Source organism: Podarcis gaigeae, assembly GCF_964106915.1.
Source record: "Podarcis gaigeae genome assembly, chromosome: 3".
In the NCBI taxonomy this organism is placed as follows: Eukaryota; Metazoa; Chordata; class Lepidosauria; order Squamata; family Lacertidae; genus Podarcis; species Podarcis gaigeae.
The window spans coordinates 116,647,907-116,670,046 of NC_139680.1; the positions used below are offsets into that span (position 1 = coordinate 116,647,907).

The 22,140-nt window shown below is 45.5% G+C and overlaps 2 long non-coding RNA genes across 2 annotated transcripts in view; one reads left to right on the forward strand and one right to left on the reverse strand.

Annotated features, from left to right (window-relative positions):
• Positions 1-4,292: 4,292 nt before the first annotated feature.
• LOC310842112 overlaps positions 4,293-22,140 on the reverse strand; it is a 94,172-nt gene continuing 76,324 nt past the window's right edge. The window contains exon 3 of the long non-coding RNA XR_014562876.1: positions 4,293-4,344. This is a non-coding gene — a long non-coding RNA (uncharacterized lncRNA). The remainder of the gene's footprint in view (positions 4,345-22,140) is intronic.
• Positions 15,654-22,140, forward strand: part of LOC310842176 — a 33,086-nt gene continuing 26,599 nt past the window's right edge. The window contains exon 1 of the long non-coding RNA XR_014562966.1: positions 15,654-15,792. This is a non-coding gene — a long non-coding RNA (uncharacterized lncRNA). The remainder of the gene's footprint in view (positions 15,793-22,140) is intronic.

The following is a 22,140-nucleotide window of genomic DNA, read 5'->3' on the forward strand; positions in this document are numbered from 1 at the left end:
GTGATAAAGCGGGATATCAAATCCAAACTCTTCTTCTTCTTCTTCTTCTTTCCAGAGCCGCGGGAGACCTAGGTAGGGTATGCCCGGCTCGGGTTAGGAACACTTTGGGTTAAGAACAGGCTTCCAGAATGAATTAAGTTTATCACCTGAGGTACCACTGTATACTGGAATCAAATAAATAATCATCAACTTGTACATACAATTTGGAAAACTTTAGGATGCTTGTCATGATTAACTATTGATTAGTCTGCATGTTTACAATGTCAGAAGTAGAGCTGGCAACTTTGTTTTTTTTTTTAAAAATAATTTTTATTCATTTTCCAAACAAATTTTATACAATCAACAAATTATTTTACACTCATTCTTCAATTTTTGACTTCCCTCAGTTTCTCTGTCAATCTTTCGTAAAATTTCTATTTATTGACGCATTTCTAAACATGATATTGCCTTTCCCAACTCCTTTTCCTCTTACTCTCTTTTTTGCAATATTTCTTACTATCTCACAGAGTCTCTTCAAAACCAACAAGCGTTGTCTGTACATCACATATATTTTTCAGATATTCTGTATATTTCCCCCAGTCCTCGATAAACTTTTGGTCTTTCTGATATCGAATCTTCCCAGTCAATTTGTCCAATTCTGCATATTCCGTCAATTTCCTTCTCCATTCTTCCACTGTTGGAATTTCTTCCTGTTTCCATCTTTGGGCCAGAAGTATCCTTGCAGCAGTCACTGCATATTGAAACAGTTTACAGTCTCTCTTATTAATTTCGTTTCCTACCATTCCTAATAAAAAGGCCTCTGGTTTTTTAACGAACGTATATTTCAACATCTTTTTCAATTCATTGTATATCATTTCCCATAAGTCTTTCACCCTTTTACACTCCCACCACATATGATAGAAAGTACCTTCTTTTTCTTTACATTTCCAACACTTATTGCATGTTTTATACATTTTGGCCAGTTTAACTGGCATTATATACCATCTGTAGAACATTTTCATTACATTTTCTTTCAACGCAGTACATGCCGTAAATTTTAAACTTTCATTCCATAATTTCATCCAATCATCATACTGTATATTATAACCAAAGTCCCTTACCTCCACTTGGAATTTTGATTCTTTACCTTCATACCCACACATTTTGCAATCTTTTTTAAACATTTCATTAATCTGAAAGTAATGTAACCAATCGTAAACAGATTCTTTCACCTCTTCATAAGTTTTCATTTTCCATTCCCCCCCCTCTCTTGTTACCAATTCTCCATATGTTATTCACCTCCCCCTCATATTAATTTTTTCCACACTCATCACTTCTAATGGTGAAATCCAATGGGGGAGTCTAGGTTCCAACAAGTTTTTATACCTCTCCCACACCTCTATCAATGATCTTTGGAAGATGTGGTTTTCGAAACCTTTGTGAATTTTTTTCTTCTCATACCATAGATAAGCATGCCAACCAAATCTGTTATCAAATCCTTCTAAATCTAACAGCTCTCCATTCTCTAATTTAATCCATTCCTTTATCCAACAGAGGCAAGATGCTTCATAATATAATTTCAAATCTGGCAGTGCGAAGCCACCTCTTTCTTTTGCGTCTGTTAATAACTTAAACTGAATCCTTGGCTTCTTACCCTGTCAGATATATCTTGAAATTATTTTTTGCCATTCTTTAAAAATTGATGCCCCCTTGATTATCGGCAGTGATTGGGAAAGGAATAACATCTTGGGTAGCACACTCATTTTTATCGTAAATATTCTCCCCCAAAAGGACAATTTCAGTCTTCCCCACACCTCCAAATCCCTTTTTATTTGATTCCACATAGGTAAATAATTGTTTTGAAACAAATCAATGGTCTTGGGGGTTAACCATATTCCTAAATACTTCACTTTATTCACCACTTCTATCTCTGTCCTTCGTTGTATTTCCTCAATTAATTCTTGATTCATATTTTTAGCCATAATTTTCGTCTTTTTTTTGTTGAGATAGAATCCTGCAACTCGACCAAATTGTTCTATTTCTTCTAAGATTCTTTCAATACTTTCCACTGGTTCTTCTACTGTCATTACCAAGTCATCCGCGAATGCTTTAGCTTTGTATTCATTTTTCCCTGTAGACACCCCTTTTATATCTTCATTTTTTCTTATTGATTTTAGCAAAACTTCCAGCACCGTAATGAATAATAATGGCGACAGTGGGCATCCCTGCCTTGTACCCTTGGTTATTTTAATATCTTCTGTAGTATAGTTATTTACTATCAACTTCGCTTTCTGTTCTGTATATATTGCCTTTATCCCATTATAGAATTTCTTACCCACTTCCATATACTCCAGATTTTTTAATGGAACTTTTTAAAGTTCCATGATATATTATCGAAGGCCTTTTCAGCATCCACGAAAATTAAAATAGCTTGTTTTTCGTTCCTGGCATTCAGATATTCCAATATATTTATTATGTTTCTTATATTATCTTTCATCTGTCTGCCAGGAAGAAAACCCGCTTGATCCTTATGTATAAAATTCTTGCAATACTTTTTTCATTCTCTTTGCTAATATACTCGCTGGCAACTTTGAGGGAATTTCTGGAGAAGAACCTGGCAAGAACTTCGAAGGAACCAGGTGGCGCTGTCCATAAAAAAGCAAAATACTGCTGAATTGAGGATGTGTCTGGACTATAAGAAGGTGAACAAAATAATGTTGACAAACTGCTATCTTCTACCACAGATTGGGGATTTGTTGGAAAGGATGAGGCCAGCGAAAGTCTTCAGAAAGTTGGATTTGAGGGGGGTGTAAAACTCAATTTGAATAAGAGAGGGAGATGAGTGGAAAACTATATTTTCCACCAGGTATGGCAGCTTCAAGTATTTTGTCATGCCCTTTGCATTCCAGTCAGGAGCAGCAACGTTCCAATATTTCATCAGCTACATACTCAGACTCCTGGTGGACTGTTTTGATAACAATTTGATTTATTCAGAGAATCAAGAACAGCATATACATCCTATGAAAGATGTGCTTCAGAGGTGGTGAGAACAATGGCTCTATGCCAAGTTGGAAAAATGACAGTTCCACGTTCAACAGTAGATTTCCCGACATTTCTCCCCCTGTTTGTTGATTCACCCTTAGAGTGGTGTGGTGGCTCCACTCTCAGCGGACCTCTGAATCTCTTTGTTGTTTAGGCTGATACACCTTTGCTTTCACCCTGTTTTACATCTTCCTGCTCCTCCTCACACTTCTCTCTCTTGGAGCTTTGCTCCATTTTGAGTGTTACACTTGCATTACGAATGTTATGCTGAGGACTGTCTTTTTTTCCTATTTATTTTGCCTTTTTGTTTTTGAGGCACTTTTTTGGAATTGTTTTTCTGACTGTTTGGAACCCAGTTCAGCTATTGATTGATTGATTGATTGATTGTGGGTTTGCAGTACATTGTTGATTGTTTTCACTTTATGGAACAATGGTCTCATTAGATAGTAAAATTCATGTTAAATTGATGTTTTAGGAGTTGTTTTTAAAAGTCTGGAATGGATTGATCCATTTTGCATTAATTTCTATGGGAAAGCGCACCTTAGTTTTGGAACGCTTTGGTTTTGGAACGCACTTCCGGAACGGATTAAGTTTGAGAACCAAGGTACCACTGTATAGCCATGCAGCTAAGTACCCACCATTTACATCTTAAAAGAGTGAGCTCTGTTGCCATAGAGAGGAATGGATGTGCATTCTCTTATCTCACCCGACTGGATGCCATGGGATCCTAGGATGAAGAATTCTTCCTGGTAGGCACATGTGCATGCAATTATGCCTAATAAAGTGTAATGAGTGTGCTTTGTGGAGCTAGTTTCTGTAAAAGCCTGGGCTACTTCCCATCCTGTAATCCTGTGGCTGGAGGGGCCTAGAATCTATAAGAGGAAACTTCCAGATCTGGTCTGGTCAGTTTAATAACCCCAAAATTCAAAGACCTGTGAATTTGAAAAGATGACTATAGTTCAATTGGCATACTTTTTCGAAGAGTGCAACTCAGTTTGGTTATCATTTAAAGGGAAACTGATCAGAATTTCTTCTCCCTCTCATTCCACCCTCCATATTTTGTCACTCTTCATTTTCCACATTGTGGTCCAGTCCTACTCGCTAGACTGTTTTGAGAGATCCTCACCCCCTTTTAGTTTTCCTTTATAATGACGTCTTAGGCCTCTGCACAACCATGCCTGCTGAAACAACCGTCTCATGGATGTAAGGTGCCATTTTGGCTTCATTAGCAATAGCACTCATGCTTAGAAATGAAAAAACAGAGGTGAAAGGGCTTTTGGATCTGCTTTTATTGCAAGGCACAAGCTCATGTGAGCCTTGAAACTGCTGCTTTTTTCAATCTGGTTGCTTTGAAGAAGAAGTCCCTAACTGGGGATCAAGCGGGATCCAGCGGCTCTCAAAGAGAGGGAGCATCTTCCACTTTTCAAAGGCATCTATCACTCCTCCAGTCTAAAACATAGAAATCAGCAACAAAAAGATAACAGTTAAGTCAGTTTCATAGCAAAGTGACCATGTTTGAGACATGAAAACACAAAGCAAGGCATGTTGGACCACAAGAACGATTTCATGATAATAAGCCATTGGGTAGGGATAGGTCTGTTTCAGTTTTTCATTTCCAGAAACTATGAATTACATAGATTCACCTTTCGATGAGAATTAAATGCAGTCTTTTGCCCATCCTTACCTTTGGGGGACTTTATTTCTAGGTACAATTAAATATGTCACAGAATAGTGAGTGAGCTTGCAAGGTCTTCAATATTCTCCTGCAGACTGGATGTTATGCATGGCAGGGATTTGTTGTCTTTGTGGCCCTGAGCAAGAGTTCTGGGCAAACAGGAAGCTTGCTCACTAGTTTGTGACAATGTTTTGAGAAACACGGGAGAACTGGCACCCTGGGGTTCATTCCGTCCAGTTGCTAATTTCTCTGCCAGGACCCAAGACAAAAGTCTACTGCCTCAGGTTCTTTCTTTAAAAGATAAAATAAGAATATAGCTGCTTGGAATTGAAAGTGGGAGATTTGCATGGAATGTATGGCATGTGAAACTGAGGTAATCTGAAATGGTGGAGGGCAGGACACCACACAGTGTAAGTGCCCAACATCTGTTAAAGCTGCAGAATAGACATCCCTTAGGCACTGAGATAAACAATGGATGAAACTGCACAACAAATTAAATGTCCCCATACGGTGTGGTTTAGGGATTTGTCAAAGGCGAACTGACATAAGCTCACAGGGCAAAGGGGCCAAAGACAGCTGGACCAGCCATGAGGCAGGTGAGGACCCTGCTTCTGGTGGCAGAAGCCCCTCAGACAACAAACCCATTGGTGCCCCTCCTGCCCCGCTGGTTCTGCCTGTGAGGACAGAACCCGGCACCATCTTGCTTAAAATGGGCAACAATGGTATTGCCGCTTCTGTGCCTGCAACCAACAGGGTATGGTGTGTGTCAGCGGCAGATCAGGCCATGGCAGGAGAAGCAGGTAGATGGGCTTAGGAGCCGTGCCGGCGGAATGGCAAATCACCAATTAGCATTTTGCATCAAGCGACAAAATGGGATGTTCCACCCTTGGCTCATTCTGTCATAGGTATTTTTATTTTTATTTTTGCAATGGAGCAATTGAGCTTGCAGGCAAAGGATGATCAGTTTAGGGGATGCTGCATTGGGTACTTAAAATTATCAATCCAGAGGGTAATGGGAGAGGGGCAGGAGTTATAATTCTCATTTGGTCAGCTGAAATTACCTTCTGCAACAGTTAGGCAAAACGGCGCACCTTCCAATTTTTTCATAATTTCTGTCACAACGTCTACGGTAGCAAAAACCTCCGGCTTCCATGCATTCAAAAGCATTGGTAGGTCCCTCATCCGCTGATCCTGTGCAAAGAGAGAAACAAACATATGTGGGGAGAAGGAATTTAATTCACAACTGGATGAAAGAGAAGAACAACTCCACAGCCCTTTGAACAAGAGAGGCTCTGTGATGCTCTGGGTGCTGTGGCATCCCAACTCCTACCCCCCACCCCGCCAGTGGTCACTGGTGTTTACCACCTTTGCTACATTCACAAGAAGAAATGGTCAATCTGCCTATCCAGATATTTGCTCATGAGTGGAGGGTGTCAGTCCACGAAACACGACAGCAAGAAGTGAGGCACATATGGTGTCAGGGAACTGCCATCAGGGCCAGAGGGAGAGAGCGGGCTCCAGAGGGGTCCCAGAGAATGTCCCTGGATGGGGAGAGGCAGCCCATCTTCTGGGGAAGAGAATCAGCGTAGCACCAGTGGAGAAGGGGGGCAGATGGGGGAATCGGCGAGGCAGTCCCATGACTCCTTGCCAGGGACCAGCGGGGAGGGTAAGGGTCCTCCGCTGCCTACACCCTCCTTGCACAGAAGGCTTCCACACAGGGAGAGTAGGAGGAGACTAGGCGTCAAAGAGCTTCTTTGCTGGAAGAAGTTCAAGAAACGCCCACTGATGGATTCTGCCAGCGATTGAGACCGCCACAGGTGAGTGGCTGTCCAGACAGAAAAGGTTCACTCAGGCAACCCAGCCAGGTGTTGCACCGGTTTACGCACAAGCAACCCCTAGAACCATTACAGCAATCTGTCAATCCCTGACAATGCTTGTGTGCAGCCCTGGAGAGGCAGCACGATGAGCCAAACAGCGCCAGCCGGAGGGACAGAGCAAGAAGCCAGGGTGCGAGGTCTGGTCGAGAGGAACCAAGCCCTGGAGGCGCATGTCGCTACCCTGTCTGCGCAGCTGGAGGAGAGACGGGCTCAGGATGCACAGGTCAGAGCCACCCCGATAGGGAGGAAGGTCCCGGGGCTGGTACATAAGTTTGGTGTAAAGCCCCAGGACTACAATGCTTTCCGAACGGAAATTCAATACGCTTTGGATTTGCAGAAAAATGACTTTGCGGACGATGGGGAGAGGGTGGCATACATTGTAGGACATCTGCAGGATGGGGCCCGCGAATGGATCAGGCCCCTAATGGCGACACAGAATGATGCATTGAAAGATCTTAAGAAATTCTACCAGGCGATGGACGCGATGTTCTCCAGCGAGGTGGAGCAATGCGTGACACGGAGGGAGCTTATGGGGTGCAAGCAGGGGGGCCTGTCCGTCAGAGACTACTGGTCGCGTTTTGCAATGTTAGTCCACAAGCTCAGGTGGGATCTGGACTCTGAACCAATACAAATGTTGTTTGAGGTGGGTTTGGACCCTGGAGTGAAAGACGAGCTGTCCTGAGTGCCTCGCCCGCGGTCGATGGATGAACTCACAAAGGCTGTGCTGGCGATCGGAGTACGCCAGGAAGCGTGGTCTCAGGAGAAGCGGGAGATAAGGGGAGAACGTTTCCATGGCAACCTCATTCCGGAGATGCTGAGGGAGCCTTCCCAGATGGTGGAGCCGATGGAAATTGATGGCCCGTGCGCGCGCGAAGTTCCAAACGCCGGTGAAGGCCGGAAGAGGGAGGGGAAGGAGTGGAAAACTACCAAGAAGTGTTTCCTCTGTCAGCAACCGGGACATTTTGCAAGGGTCTGCCCTCAACGGAAAGCCTTGCAAGGCATGATGGGGACTACAGGCCACGACGAGAAGGGGGAGAAGGGGCCGGTGCAGGGAAACAACGCCTGGCTGCCAACCAGCGGGGGCAGCAGCCAGGCCAGCAACCAATAGAAGTGCCCCAGCCTGACCCACCCAGGGCAGCTATAGCCATAGAGGTGGTGCTAGAATTCCCAAATGGGCACCCCGTCAAAGTGGAAGGGCTGCTAGATTCTGGCAGCTCGTGTAATTTCTTCAGCAGAGACTTCGCTCTGGAGCATCAGCTCCACCTGTTGCCACTAGATTTTCCCTTGCAGGTGAACACCATCGATGACGGGGAACTCCTGGGAGGGGAAGTGACACACCAGACACCACCAATGCAAATGAGTGTCTCCAGGCACACGGAAACCATAGCCTTTCATGTGGCCACGCTGGCAGGACCCCCAATAATACTGGGAATGAGCTGGCTGGCAATACATGACCCAGTAGTGTCATGGCATCAGCGGTCGGTCACCTTTGGGTCAGCTTACTGCTTAGAACACTGTCTGGGAGGGAAGGAACCAAGGATGACTGTAGCCAAGGTGGCTGGGGCGGCCCTGGAGCAAAAAAGGGAGGTGCCACCACAATATACGGATTTGAAGGAGGCAGACAGACTGCCCCCCCCAGACCATTTGACTGCCAAATCAACCTGCTTCCAGGGGCTCAGTTACCGGTGGGTAAGCTGTATGTCATGTCCGACCGGGAGATGCAGGAGTTGCGGCGGTTTATTGACAAGAACCTGAAGAGGGGTTTCATAAGGGAATCCAAGGCGGTGGGGGGCAGTCCCGTATTCTTTGTGGACAAAAAAGAGACTAACCAGCCCAGATTAGTTGTGGATTACAGGGCCGTAAACCTGGTGTCAGAACCCGTGACTTTCCCAATGCCCAGGATCGACGATATTTTGACATGTGTGAGGCGGGGAAAGATTTTTACCAAGCTGGACCTCAGGGGAGCATATAATCTGATTAGGATAAGGGAGGGGGACGAATGGAAAACGACCATGTTCACCCCCCTGGGGGCTTTTGAGTTCTTAGTCATGCCATTTCGATTACAATCGGGGTCCGCCTGCTTTCAAGCCTTCATGCACCATGTGTTGGGGCCCCTGCTGTACAAGAATTGCGTAGCCTTTTTGGATGACGTCTTGATCTATTCGGACAATGAAATGCAACACATCAGAGACGTCAGGGAGGTGCTACAGAGATTGGAGAAGCATCAGTTGTGGGTCAAGCTGGAAAAATGCCAATTCCACGCCAGGGAGGTCGAGTTCCTGGGGTACAGGTTGTCCGACAAAGGACTAGCCATGGATCCGAGCAAGGTGAAGGCAGTGCTGGAATGGAAAGCCCCCCAAAACAGAAAGGATGTGCAGAGGTTCCTAGGCTTCAGCAACTTCTACAGGAAGTTCATAAAGAACTTTGCTCACTTGACAGCGCCCATAACTGATTGTCTTAGTAGCAAAAAGAAGTTCACATGGACAGAGGATGCGCAGCAATCCTTTGAAAAGCTGAAGAAGGCGTTCGCCTCGTAGGAGCAGCTCCTGCACATGGATCCAGAAAAGCCCATGAGACTGGAGAGGGATGCGTCCGACTACGCGGTTGGGGCAGCCTGGGGCCAAGCAGAACTGGAGGCCGTGTGCCTTTTTCTCTAGGAAGCTGAACAAGTCAGAGCAAAACTACACGGTGTATGACCGAGAATTGCTTGCGATCTATGCGGCATTTCGGCAATGGAGACATCTGTTGATAGGGGTGTGGCACAAAATCCAGGTCCGAACGGACCACAAGAACTTGGAATACTGGCGGACCGCATGAGTGCTCAACCAGAGACAGATCAGATGGTCCCAGGAGTTCGCCAAGTTCTTCGAGATTCGATACGTCCTGGGAGAGGAAAACGTAAGGGCAGGTGCTCTCTCCAGGAAACCGGAGTACATGGAAGTGGAGGGGCCAGCAGAGACCAGGCACGTGTTCCCCGAAGACCGGTGTGTGTGTGGAGGAACGTGGGTTGGGAAACGAGAACTGGCAGGGCTCACCAGAGACGATGAGTTTGCTCAGGCCAAGATTAGGGAACTCAGGGACGGAAAGGAAGACAATGGAGGGTTTGAGGAAAAGGAAGGGCTACTGTACTATAAGGGAGAGCTGTATGTACCAGGGGAGACTTTGAGGGGGAAGGTACTTAGGCAACTCCACGACAACCCAACAGCTGGGCACTTTGGACAGCACAAGACCATGCTACTTGTCACCAGGCAGTTCTGGTGGCCAAAGGTGAGGGAAGACGTACAAGAATATGTACGAGGGTGCGACCGATGCCAGAGGGCTAAGGGGGAAAGGGCGGCCCCCACAGAGTTACTGGAACCCCTACCTACACCGGGAAAGCCCTGGGAGGTGGTGTCCATTGATTTTATGACAGATCTGCCCAAGTCTAGGGGGAAGACAGCGGTCATGGTAGTAGTCGATCTACTGACGAAAATGTGCCATTTCGTAGCTTGCTCACATGCAGCAACGGCAGAGGAGACAGCCAGGCTGTTTGTGGATCACATTTTTAGACTACATGGAGCTCCCTTGAGAGTTATATTCGGATCGCGGGAAACAATTTACCTCCTGGTTCTGGAGGAAGCTCATGAGTTTGCTACAGGTCGAGGTGAGCTTCTTAACGGCGAGGCACCCAGAGACCAACAGACAAGCAGAAAGAGCAAACGGTATACTCCAGCAATACCTACGCTGCTATGTCAGCAAGAGACAGAACGACTGGGTAGAGAAATTAGCTTTGGCTGAATTTGCGTACAATAATGCTGAACACGTGTCCACGGGAATGAGCCCTTTCATGGCCAATTACGGGTGTCACCCCAGGGCCTTCCCCGGGTGGGGGGAGGAAGGATGGAGTGTACCCGTGGCTGAGCAATTTGTTGAGGAAATGGAGGCCTTGCACCAGCAACTCAGGTTGAACTTGGAGCGGGCCAAGGAAGTTTACAAGAGGCAGGTGGACAGGCACCATCAGGAGGGGGAGGCCATACGGGTGGGAGACCGGGTGTGGTTGTCATCCCAAGGGTTACCCCTAAAGGGAGGGTGCAAGAAGTTGCAGCCAAGGCGGCTGGGACCTTTTGAGGTAATACAGCAGGTAAACCCAGTGGCATTTAAGCTCATGTTGCCTGACAGCAAGAAGATACATCCGGTGTTCCATAGGTTCCTACTTTCAACTTACAGGGAGGGGCGGGAATTCCCGGAACAGGAGGGAGGGGTTACCACCCACCCGCGGGTAGACGAGAGGGAACACTGTAACCAGGCCACAGAAATATTCGATTCAAGGTGGCGAGGTCGCCAGGTAGAGTACTTGGTAGCCTCGGAGGGAGAACCTAGGTCGAAAAACACGTGGGTCCCCGCTGAATCAATCAGTGACGGGTATATGGTGGAAGAATTCCACAGTTTGTTCCCAAATAAGCCGAAACCACTAGCTAGATTCTGGGAGGAAGAATTTAGACCCACAGACGATGAAGGGGACTTTGTGAGTTTTCCTGCCTCCAAAGAGGAGGGAGGGGAGGTGTCCGAGGGAGAGGAATCAGACTGGGAGGTTCAAACAGCGGGAAGAGATCCGAGCGGATGGGAGGCTGGTTTTGAATCCTCAGGAGATGATGACAGCTCCTTCAGGGGGTTCCCCGCATCGTCGGCCGAGGAGATAGAGGAGGTGGTATCGGAAAATCGTGCCGGGGTGGGGGTGGGGTCCTGGGGAGAAGGTGGATGTCAGGGAACTGCCATCAGGGCCGGAGGGAGAGAGCGAACTCCGGAGGGGTCCCAGAGAGCGTCCCGGGATGGGGAGAGGCAGTCCATTTTCTGGGGAAGAGAATCAGCGTAGCACCAGTTGAGAAAGGGGGCAGATGGGGGAATCGGCGAGGCAGTACCATGACTCCTTGTCAGGAACCAGCGGGGAGAGTAAGGGTCCTCTACTGCCTACACCCTTCTTGCGCAGAAGGCTTCCGCGCAGGGAGAGTAAGAGGAGACTAGGCATCAAAGAGCTTCTTTGCTGGAAGAAGTTCAAGAAACGCCCACTGACGGATTCTGCCAGCGACTGAGACAGCCACGGGTGAGTGGCTGTCCGGACAGAAAAGGTTCACTCAGGCAACCCAGCCAGGTGTTGCACCGGTTTTACGCACGAGCAACCCCTAGAACGATTACACATGACTTATAAGTTATAGAGAAACTAAAGCCTGTAACTGAAGCCATCAGAGCCCCTAGGACTACCCAGAATAAAAGGCTCTATAGTACATCAAGAAAATTTCCCCACTAATTAGATACTATATACCCAAAATTTATTGGCAGACCTGTGGAAGAGACAAATCAAAATTTTATGTTGTAAAAAATATTCCATAAATCTGCATAGAATTCCATAAAATCTAACCAAACTGAGCAAAGAAGAGGCTACATTTGTTTTTCCTTACCAGTTTTACATGCGATGCCATTTTCCATATATTAAAAAAAAAGGTAAAGGACTGTTTTGACAGTTAAGTCCAGTTGCAGACAACTCTGGGGTTGTGCGCTCATCCTGCTTTACAGGCTGAGGGAGCCGGCGTTTGACCAGAGACAGCTTCCGGGTCATGTGGCCAGCATGACTAAGCTGTTTACCTTCCCACCAGAGCGGTACCTATTTATCAACTTGACTTTGATGTGCTTTCGAATTGCTAGGTTGGCAGGAGCTGCGACCGAGCAATGGGAGCTCACCCCGTTGTGGGATTTCAAACTGCCAACCTTCTGATTGCCAAGCTCAAGAGGCTCAGTGGTTTAAACCACAGGGCCACCCACATCCCTTTGCCCTTATATTAGTGTGCCATAATGAAGACAACATGTGAACATGAAAGCACAGCTATCCTCTGAAAGTCAGCTCTCCCTCCAAATAATGTGTTTAAAAAATGTACCTGAAAAAGGGTAATTTCATGACAATAGCATGAAAATATAGGTTATAACAGGGGAAATTACATAGCAGTTATGGGCATAATGGGGGAAATTCAGCAACACAGTGCATATTTTCCCTAGTAGACACACTTTGGTAGGCAATTTTGTCAGATACTGTATATACATTTTTATGCAAAGAATTCCCACTAAAGAGATTACCACTAAAGAAACATCTCTAGCAAGTAAAGGGAGCTTCCTTTGCAAGGCCACAGAAGAGCAACTGTACTCCTCTCCCTCTTCCACCCCATAATAGGCTGGCAGATGTCCCTCTGTCTTCTTCCTCTCCATCCCTTACCTGGGGAAGCCAGGAGCAGCAAAGAGAGAACAGCCAAGCCCAGGTGAAGGATCTTCATGGCTCAGGATGAATTGTGGTGGCAAAGCCGAATGCCGGCTTTTAAGCTAAATGGAGCCCCCAAGCTTGCCAAGAGAAGGCAGGTAGGGAGAAGAAGATTTCATAATTGTAATTTCTTTGGGACGTTGTGACTTAGGCTGACGTGGATGAGAACGTTGCCAAAATCACGTGCCTCTGCAAAGGCATTCGTGCATTCGGTCAGTCATAGCAGTTTCCACAGAAGTAAAATCACAAACATTCACATGTGCTGTATTCATGTTTCAGAGCGAGATAGCTTGAATCAAATGAAATATTTATGAGGAGCATGCGATGCCCCACATAGGCAGTGCTAGGGGGATGTATCCCTCAGGTAAATGACTCACCTCTCACCTGTCCCCACCACATTGCTGGACCCTTGCAATTACCTGAAGGAAGGGGACTTTCACATGCTCGTCTCCTACAATGATTATTCTTAGTAGTAGCCCGTGCTCCCCCCCCCCCTAAAAAATGTTTAGGATTACTCTCATTTTCCTACTCATGTTGAAATACTGCTCCTCAAACTGGCCAAACTTAGATTCACAAAATGTTTAGGGGTATGTGTTACCCCTGCATCCCCCCAGGATATAGCACTGGTAGTAGTAATAGCTTCAAACAGTTCTTCCAGAAAAAAAAAGAAAATTCAAGTCCACTGATTGAAGAGGTTGAGTGGAACATGCAGGGCAAGGAGATTTCAAAGGTGAAACGAAGGACTCTGCTTACTTGAAGGAAGGGCAATCTTCACATGGTCTCTTGTCCTTTTTCTCATTCTTGTAATCATCATCCTCATCCTTTTTCCTTTTTTAACTGGACTTAACTTTCAGGGGTCTTTTACATTTACCTTTTAGTCCTCAGCTATTCAAACAAGATGGAGGGGAGAAGATCACAGTGAGCAAATGCCCAGCAGCTATTGAAGTTTGAGGATGGACTGTTATGATGATCCCTTTCCACTGAGATAAACAATAGAGGAAACTGCATATTAATCTAAACAATCAAATACGATGTGATTGAAGAATTCGATCCAGAGGAACTGGCAAAACCTCCCAGAGCAAAGCAACCAAAGACAGGGCTGATCCCAGAGCCTTGAGGCAGGTGAGGATGCTGCTTCAGGTGGCAGAAGCCCCCAACCAGGCACAATGCCCATGGGTGCCCCTCCTGCCCTGCTGCTTCTGCCAGTGGAGGAGAAGCACCAGCATCATCAGCACTGATTTTGGGCTGCCATTTGGGGCAATACGGGAAGTGCCGCCCTAGGCTGATTCTGCCATAGGTGTCTTTTGCAATGGACAAATTATGAAAACAACTGGCTGCACAACCAATTAAGCTTACAATCAAAGGACGATGTATTCAGGGACCACTTAAGTAATTGATGCTTTGTGTAACTAATGGAACAGGTAGATGGTACTCGCTGCTCTATGAAAATGACATTCTGTGTAATAAAAAGGTTGCATTAGAGATACTTCCAGTGGTTGTTTAATTAATGAAAAACCTAATTAAGACAACTGTAAATCTGGCAGGCTGTATAATCAACCTACATAACGACTATAAGGAGTATTATTTTTGTTTTTTATGTTTCTGATGGAGTAGAATGGCTCTAAGACATGGAAGATGGAGGGTGGAGAGATGAGTTTGTAGCAATGAAGTTTTTCCATAATGGAGGATATAATAAAATTTTAATGGAAAACGCTAATGGATTTTAACAGTGGATTAATGCTATATTAAAGGAGGTTAAACTGGAATCAGATAAATGATCATCAGCTTGTAAAGAAACCTATGGTCATCTTGTTGTTTAGTCGTTTAGTCGTGTCCGACTCTTCGTGACCCCATGGACCAGAGCAGGACAGAAGAGTGAAGCAGCTTCAGAAACAGGGTTGGGAAGGGGGAAAGGGGGCTTAGTCATATTCTAGGGAGGAAAGGAGAAAGGGAAGGATTGGTTGGCCAATTATTATGGGGTGCAAAGTGGGACATGGCAGGTGGAGCAAACAGAGAAGCAGAGCCCCTCCTGTTTGTAAGTTGCTTTGAGTCTAGTTAGAAAAAGGTGTTTAAGAAATAGGATGATGATGATTGCAAGAATGAAAAGAAGGACAAGGGTGCATGTGAAGATCACCTTTCCCTCAAGTAAGCAAAGAGCCCATCATTTCACCTTTGAAATCTCCTTGCCCTGCATGTTCCACTCAACCTCTTCAATCAGTGGACTTGAATCCTTTTTCTTTTTTTTTTTTTTGGAAGACCTGTTTGAAACTATTACTACTACCAGTGCTATTTCCTGGGGGGATGCAGGCGTGCGCATACCCCTAAACATTTTGTGAATCTAAGTTTGGCCAGATTGAGGAGCAGTATTTCAACATGAGTAGGAAAATGAGAGTAATCCTAAACATTTTTTTTTTGGGGGGGGAGCACGGGCTACTACTAAGAATAATCATTGTAGGAGACGAGCATGTGAAAGTCCCCTTCCTTCAGTTAACCGCAAGGGTCCAGCAATGTGGTGGGAACAGGTGAGGGGTGAGTCATTTACCTGAGGGATACATCCCCCGGGCCCTGCCTATGTGAGGAATTGAATCCTCCTCATAAATGTTTCATTTGATTCAAGCTATTTCGCTCTGAAACATAAATACAGCACCTCAGAATGTTTGCGATCTTCTGTGAAAACTGCTATGACTGACTGAATGCAGGAATGCCGTTCCAGGGGCACGTGATTTTGGCAACGTTCTCTTCCACGTCAGCCTAACCCACAATGTCCCAAAGAAATTACAATTATGGGAAGCCCAGCCCTCTCTTGGCAAACTTTGGGGCTCCATTTGGCTTAAAAGCTGGCTTTGCCTGGCTTTGCCACCACAATTCATCCTGAGCCATGAAGATCCTTCACCTGTGCTTCGCAGTTCTCTCTTTGCTGCTCCTGGCTTCCCCAGGTAAGGGATGGAGAGGAAGAAGACAGAGGGACACCTGCCAGCCTATTATGGGGTGGAAGAGGGAGAGGAGTACAGTGGCTGTTCTGTGGCCTTGCAAAGGAAGATCACTTTTCTTTCTAGAGACATTTCTTTAGTGGTAAATTTTGCATAAAAATGTATATATCAGACAAAATTGCCTACAAAGGTGCATCTATTAGGGGATATATGCACTGTGTTGCTGAATTTCCCCCATTATGCCCATAACTGCTATGCAATTTCCCCTATTATAACCTATATTTTCATGCTATTGTCATGAAATTACACTTTTTCAGGTACATTTTTTAAACACATTACTTGGAGGGAGAGCTGCCTTTCAAAGGAAGGTTGTGCTTTGATGTTCACATGTTGACTTCATTATGGCAGAGTAATATAAGGAAAAAGGGACGTGGGTGGCCCTCTGATTTAAACTACTGTGCCTCTTGGGCTTGCTGATCAGAACGTTGGCGGTTTGAATCCCCACGACGGGGTGAGCTCCTGTTGCTTGGTCCCTGCTCCTGCCAACCTAGCAGTTCAAAAGCACATCAAAGTGCAAGTAGATAAATAGCTACTGGTTGGAAGGTAAACGGCGTTTCTGTGTGCTGCTCTGCTTCACCAGAAGCAGCTTAGTCATGCTGGCCACGTGACCCGGAAGCTGTCTGTGGTCAAATGCTGGCTCCCAGAGTTGTCTGCAACTGGAATTAAATGGCATCGCATGTAAAACTGGTAAGGAAAACAAAAGCAGCCTCTTCTTTTCTCAGTTTGGTTAGATTTTATGGAATTCTATGCAAATTTATGGAATACGTTTTAGAAAATAAAATTTTGATTTGTCTCTTCCACAGGTCTGCCAATAAATTTTTGGGTATAAAGTTTCTAATTAGTGGGAAAAGTTTCTTGATGAGCAAATATCTGGATAAGCAAATTGACCATTTCTTCTTGTGAATGTAGCAAGGGGGGTAAACACCAGTGGCCAGTGGCAGGGGTGGGGGTGGGGGGTAGGAGTTGGGATGCCACAGCACCCAGAGCGTCACAGAGCCACTCCTGTTCAAAGGGCTGTGGAGTTGTTCTTCTCTTTCATCCTATTGTGAATTAACTTCCTTCTCCCCACTTATGTTTGTTTCTCTCTTTGCACAGGATCTGCACAGGACCAGGAAATTAAGACTACTTTGCAATGCCATAGTCTGCATGGTACTTGCTACCCTTTTCGTTGTCCCGATGATTATAAAAGGACTGGAAGGTGTCTTTATAGTTATCTCCCCTGTTGCCAAAGGTAATTTCAGCTGACCAAAAGAGAATTACACCTCCTGCCCTTCTCCCATTACCCTCTGGATTGATCATTTTAAGTACCCAATGCAGAGTCCCCTAAATTGATCATCCTTTGCCTGCAAGCACAATTGCTCCATTGAAAAAATAAAAATAAAAATACCTATGCCAGAATCAGCCAAGGGTGGAACATCCCATTTTGCCGCTTGATGCAAAATGCTAATTGCTGCTTGGCCATTCTGCCGGCACGGCTCCTAAGCCCATCTACCTGCTCCTCCTGCCATGGCCTGATATGCCGCTGACACACACCATACCCCGTTGATTGTAGGCACAGAAGCGGCACTACCATTGTTGCCCATTTTAAGCTAGAAGGTGCCGAGTTTGTTCACCACAGGCAGAACCAGCGGGGCAGGAGGGGCACCAATGGGTTTATTGTCTGAGGGGCTTCTGCCACCAGAAGCAGAGTCCTCACCTGCTTTATGGCTGGTCCAGCTGTCTTTGGCCCCTTTGCCCTGTGAGCTTATGCCAGATCTCCTTTGCCAAATCCCTAAACCACACTGTATGGGCACATTTAATTTGTTGTGCAGCTTTATCCATTGTTTATCTCAGTGCCTAACAGATGTCTATTCTGCAGCTTTAACAGATGCTGGGCACTTACTCTGTGTGGTGTCCTGCCCTCCACCATTTAAGATTACCTCAGTTTCACATCCCATACATTCCATGCAAATCTCCCAGTTTCAATTCCAAGCAGCTTCATTCTTATTTTATCTTTTAAAGAAAGAACCTGAGGCAGTAGACTTTTCTCTTGGGTGCATACAGAGAAATTAGCAACTGGACGGAATGAACCCCATTGTGCCAGTTCTGCCGTGTTTCTCAAAACACTCTCACAAAATGGGGTGCAAGCTTCCTGTTTCCCCAGAACTCTTCCTCAGGGCCACAAAAACAAGAAATCCCTGCCGTGCATAACATCCAGTCTGCAGGAGAATATTGGAGACCTTGAAAGCTCCCTCACTATTCTGTGACATACATTTAATTGTACCTAGAAAAGAAAGTCCCTCAAGGGTAAGGATGGGCAATAGATTGGATTCAAATCTCATCGAAAGGTGAATCTATGTAATTCATAGTTACTGGAAATGAAAAACTGAAACAGACCTATGCCTACCCAATGGTTTATTATCATGAAATCTTTCTTGTGGTCCAACATGCCTTGCTTTGTGTTTTCGTGTCTCAAACATGGTCACTTTGCTATGAAACTGAGTTAACCGTTGTCTTTTTGTTGCTGGTTTCTATGTTTTAGACGGGAGGAGTGATAGATGTCTTTGAAAAGTGGAAGATGCTCCCTCTCTTTGAGAGCCGCTGGATCCCGCTTGATCCCCAGCTAGGGACTTCTTCTCCAAAGCATCCAGATTGAAAAAGCAACATTTTCAAGGCTCACGTGAGCTTGTGCCTTTCAATAAAAGCAGATCTAAAAGCCCCTTTCCCTCTGTTTTTCATTTCTAAGCATGAGTGTTCTTGCTAGTGAAGCTGAAATGGCACCTTACGTCCATGAGAAGGAGGTGTCAGCAAGCATGGTTTGTGGAGAGGCCCAAAACGTCATAAGAAAGGAAGACTAAAAGGGGATGAGGATCTCTCTACACAGTCTAGCGAGTAGGACTGGGCCACAATGTGGAAAATGAAGAGTGGTAAAATATGGAGGGTGGAATGGGAGGGAGAAGAAGAAGTTTCCTTTTAAATAGGAGTTGTACTCTTTGAAAAAGTATGCCAGTTGAAATTTAGTCATCCTTCCAAATTCACAGGTCTCTGAATTTTGGGGTTATTGAACTGACCAGACCAGATTCTAGGCCCCTCCAGCTAAAGGATTACAGGATGGGAAGTAGCCCAGGCTTTTACAGAAACTAGCTCCACAAAGCCCACTCATTACAGTATATTGGGCATAATTGCATGCACATGTGCCTACCAGGAAGAATTCTTCATCCTAGGATCCCATGGCTTCCAGTTGGTTGAGATAAGAGAATGCACATCCATTCCTCTCTATGGCAACAGAGCTCACTCTTTTAAGATGTGAATGGTGGGTACTTAGCTGAATGGCTATATACGTCCAGACATAATTTTATTGGAGTGGTGCGTTTCCATAGTTCATACCATGCTTGAGGTGGCTTGCAAGATGGAAAATAATAATAATTACAACATAAAAATTTAGTCTTAAATCATTCAAAAACAAACAAACTGAACAAATTAGACATAATTTATAGGATCCGAAATAAAGATACTAAAAGGTTTGCTTCTGGAGATCTGCAGACATCCTGACTACACTTAAATACAGGGTATAAATACAGTGGTGTAGCCTTATTAGACTTTACCGATTGGTGGGCTCTGCGTTGCTTCCGGACAGGAGGAAGGATGTCAAATGACACCGAAGGTTGGTTCAGAGAAAGAGTTCTTTATTTCTGCTCTTTATTTCTGCTCTTTATTTCTTGCGTGGTCAGTCCACAGCAAGTCCAAAGAAATGAGAAATTTCATGCAGTATATATATCCTCCAGGCACCCTCTCCCTCCTTCCCCAGGAATCCAACCACGTCAGCCTATACACGCAGGTTGACATCACATATGTTCCTGCTCCGGTATTTTTAACCATAAAAGGGTATTCCTTCCTGTACTTCTGACCATAAAAGGGTATTTCTGTTCTTATGCTCTTAACTTGGAACAAGAGGTCACCAACTCCAAGAACACACTCTGGCGCTGCTCCCGGACTAGGTCTGTGCATCTTTGTGGTCTTTGTGGTCAGGATGTAAGATAAGGCCCAGAGTGTCATCCCTGTTCCACTTTGGAATGGACAAAGCCATCCGTCATTACCAGCCTTCATAGACTGATAAGGGAGGGAACTTTGAGCACTTGTTTATGCAGCTGGGTTTTGGCTCAAGAGCTCAAGTTAAAGCATTTTAGCTAAGGAAAAATAGGGATTTTGGTGCAGTTTCAAACTGCCTGCACAGTCAGTTTTGGGTTTGGGAAACCCATTCCTTCAGCGGTACCTCTAGTTACAAACTTAATTCGTTCTGGCGATCCATTCTAAACCTGAAACTGTTCTTAACTAGAGGTGTGCTTTCGCTAATGGGGCCTCTTGCTGCCACTGCGCTGCCGGCACACGATTTCCATTCTCATCCCGGGGCAAAGTTCTCAACTCGTGGTAACTCTTCCAGGTTAGCAAAGTTTGTAACCAGAAATGTTTCTAACCTGAGGCGTTTGTAACTGGAGGTACCACTGTAGTAAAATTATTATTCATAATAAAACAGGATGTCCCTATTTTCATGGAAGGAATTTGGGAGGATTTCTTGAGAACAGCAAGGGACCCTATATGGAGAAAGCAATGGGGAGACTCCATCTGTTTCTCTTCTTCCAAGAATCACAACTATAATTCAGTGTCCCCAACTCTTCCCCCTTGTGTCCTGCCCTGAAGACCACAGCCTGCTGGCCTCTCTTGCCCATCTGTGCTCTGGCTGGCCTGTTTCTCCTTTGATCTCCTAGCATAGAGTTTGGAGATCCTAAAGTCCAAGAGAGAGAAGTGTGAGGAGGAGCAGGAAGATGTAACACAGGGTGACAGCTAAGATGTATCAGCCTAAACAACAAAGAGATTCAGAGGTCCGCTGGGAGTGGAGGAACCACACCACTCTAAGGGTGAATCTACACACAGGGGGAGAAATGTCGGGAAATCTACTGTTGAGAAGTGGCACTGTTATTTTTTCAACTCTGAAGCACATTTTTTCAACCTCTGAAGCACATCTTTCATATGATGTATATGCTGTTCTTGATTCTCTGAATAAATCAAAATGTTATCAAAACAGTCCACCAGGGCTCTGAGTATGTAGCTGATGAAATCTTAGAACGTTGCTGCTCCTGACTGAAATGTTATCTCCCTCGCTCTCCCTGCCTTCTCTTGGCAACCTTTGGGGCTCCATTTGGCTTAAAAGCTGGCATTCAGCTTTGCCACGTCAACTCATCCTGAACCATGAAGATCCTTCACCTATGCTTGACAGTTCTCTCTTTGCTGCTCCTGGCTTCCCCAGGATTTTTAGGAAGTTGTTAGTCTGCACCAGGCGTCCTATTGTGAAGACCCAGTTTTCTGAGTTCATGTTCTGGGAATTGTGCAATAGGGGCAGTACAGGATTCCTTTTGGTGTACTGACCTCCCCGCTGCACCAAGGATTCCCTGCCTGAGCTGCTTCCTGGAGACACCTAGTTTGGTTGTCCTAGGGGATTTTAACATCCAGATCTGCCGCAGTCATGTTTCAGAATGAAATAGCTTGGATCAGATGAAAACTTTATGAGGAGGATACAATGCCCAGGGGATTTATCCCTCAGGTAAATAACTCACGCTTCACCTGTCCCCACCAGATTGCTGGATCCTTGCAGTTACCTGAAGGAAGAGCATTTTCACAGGCTCAGATCCCAAAATTATTATTAGTTGTAGTCATAATAGCATCAAACAGTTCTTAAAAAAAAAATCCAAGTCGACCAATTGAAGAGGTTGAGTGGGCGCATGCAGGGCAAGGAGATTTCAAAGGTGAATTGATGGACTCTTCAGTTTACTTGAAGGAAGGGCAATTTTCACATGTCTCCTCCTCCTCCTCCTCCTCCTCCTCTTCCTCCTAACCCACCACCACCATATCTCTCAGACACCTTTTTCAAACAGGACTCAAGGTAACTTAAAAAATAATTCAAAACTGGAGGGGCTCTTCTTCTCTGCTTCCTCCACCTGCCATTTCCCACTCTGCACCCCATAATAATTGGCCAGCCTGTCCTTCCCTTTCTCCTTTCCACCCTAGAAGATGACAAATCCCCCTTTCTCCTTCCCAACCCTGTTTCTGAAGCCGCTTCACTCTTCTGTTCAAAACCCTCTGGAGTCTCTGTCAGTATGGCTGTAGATCAGGGGTGATGGCATCTCCAGATCAGAAACATCCAAAGGGCAACGGGTTCAGGTCCAGTCCTGGTACTTTCATGCCAAAGGTGCTTGGAATTGAATGTGGGACACTTTACATGAAATATATAGGACCTGATCCTCAGCTATCTAAACAAGG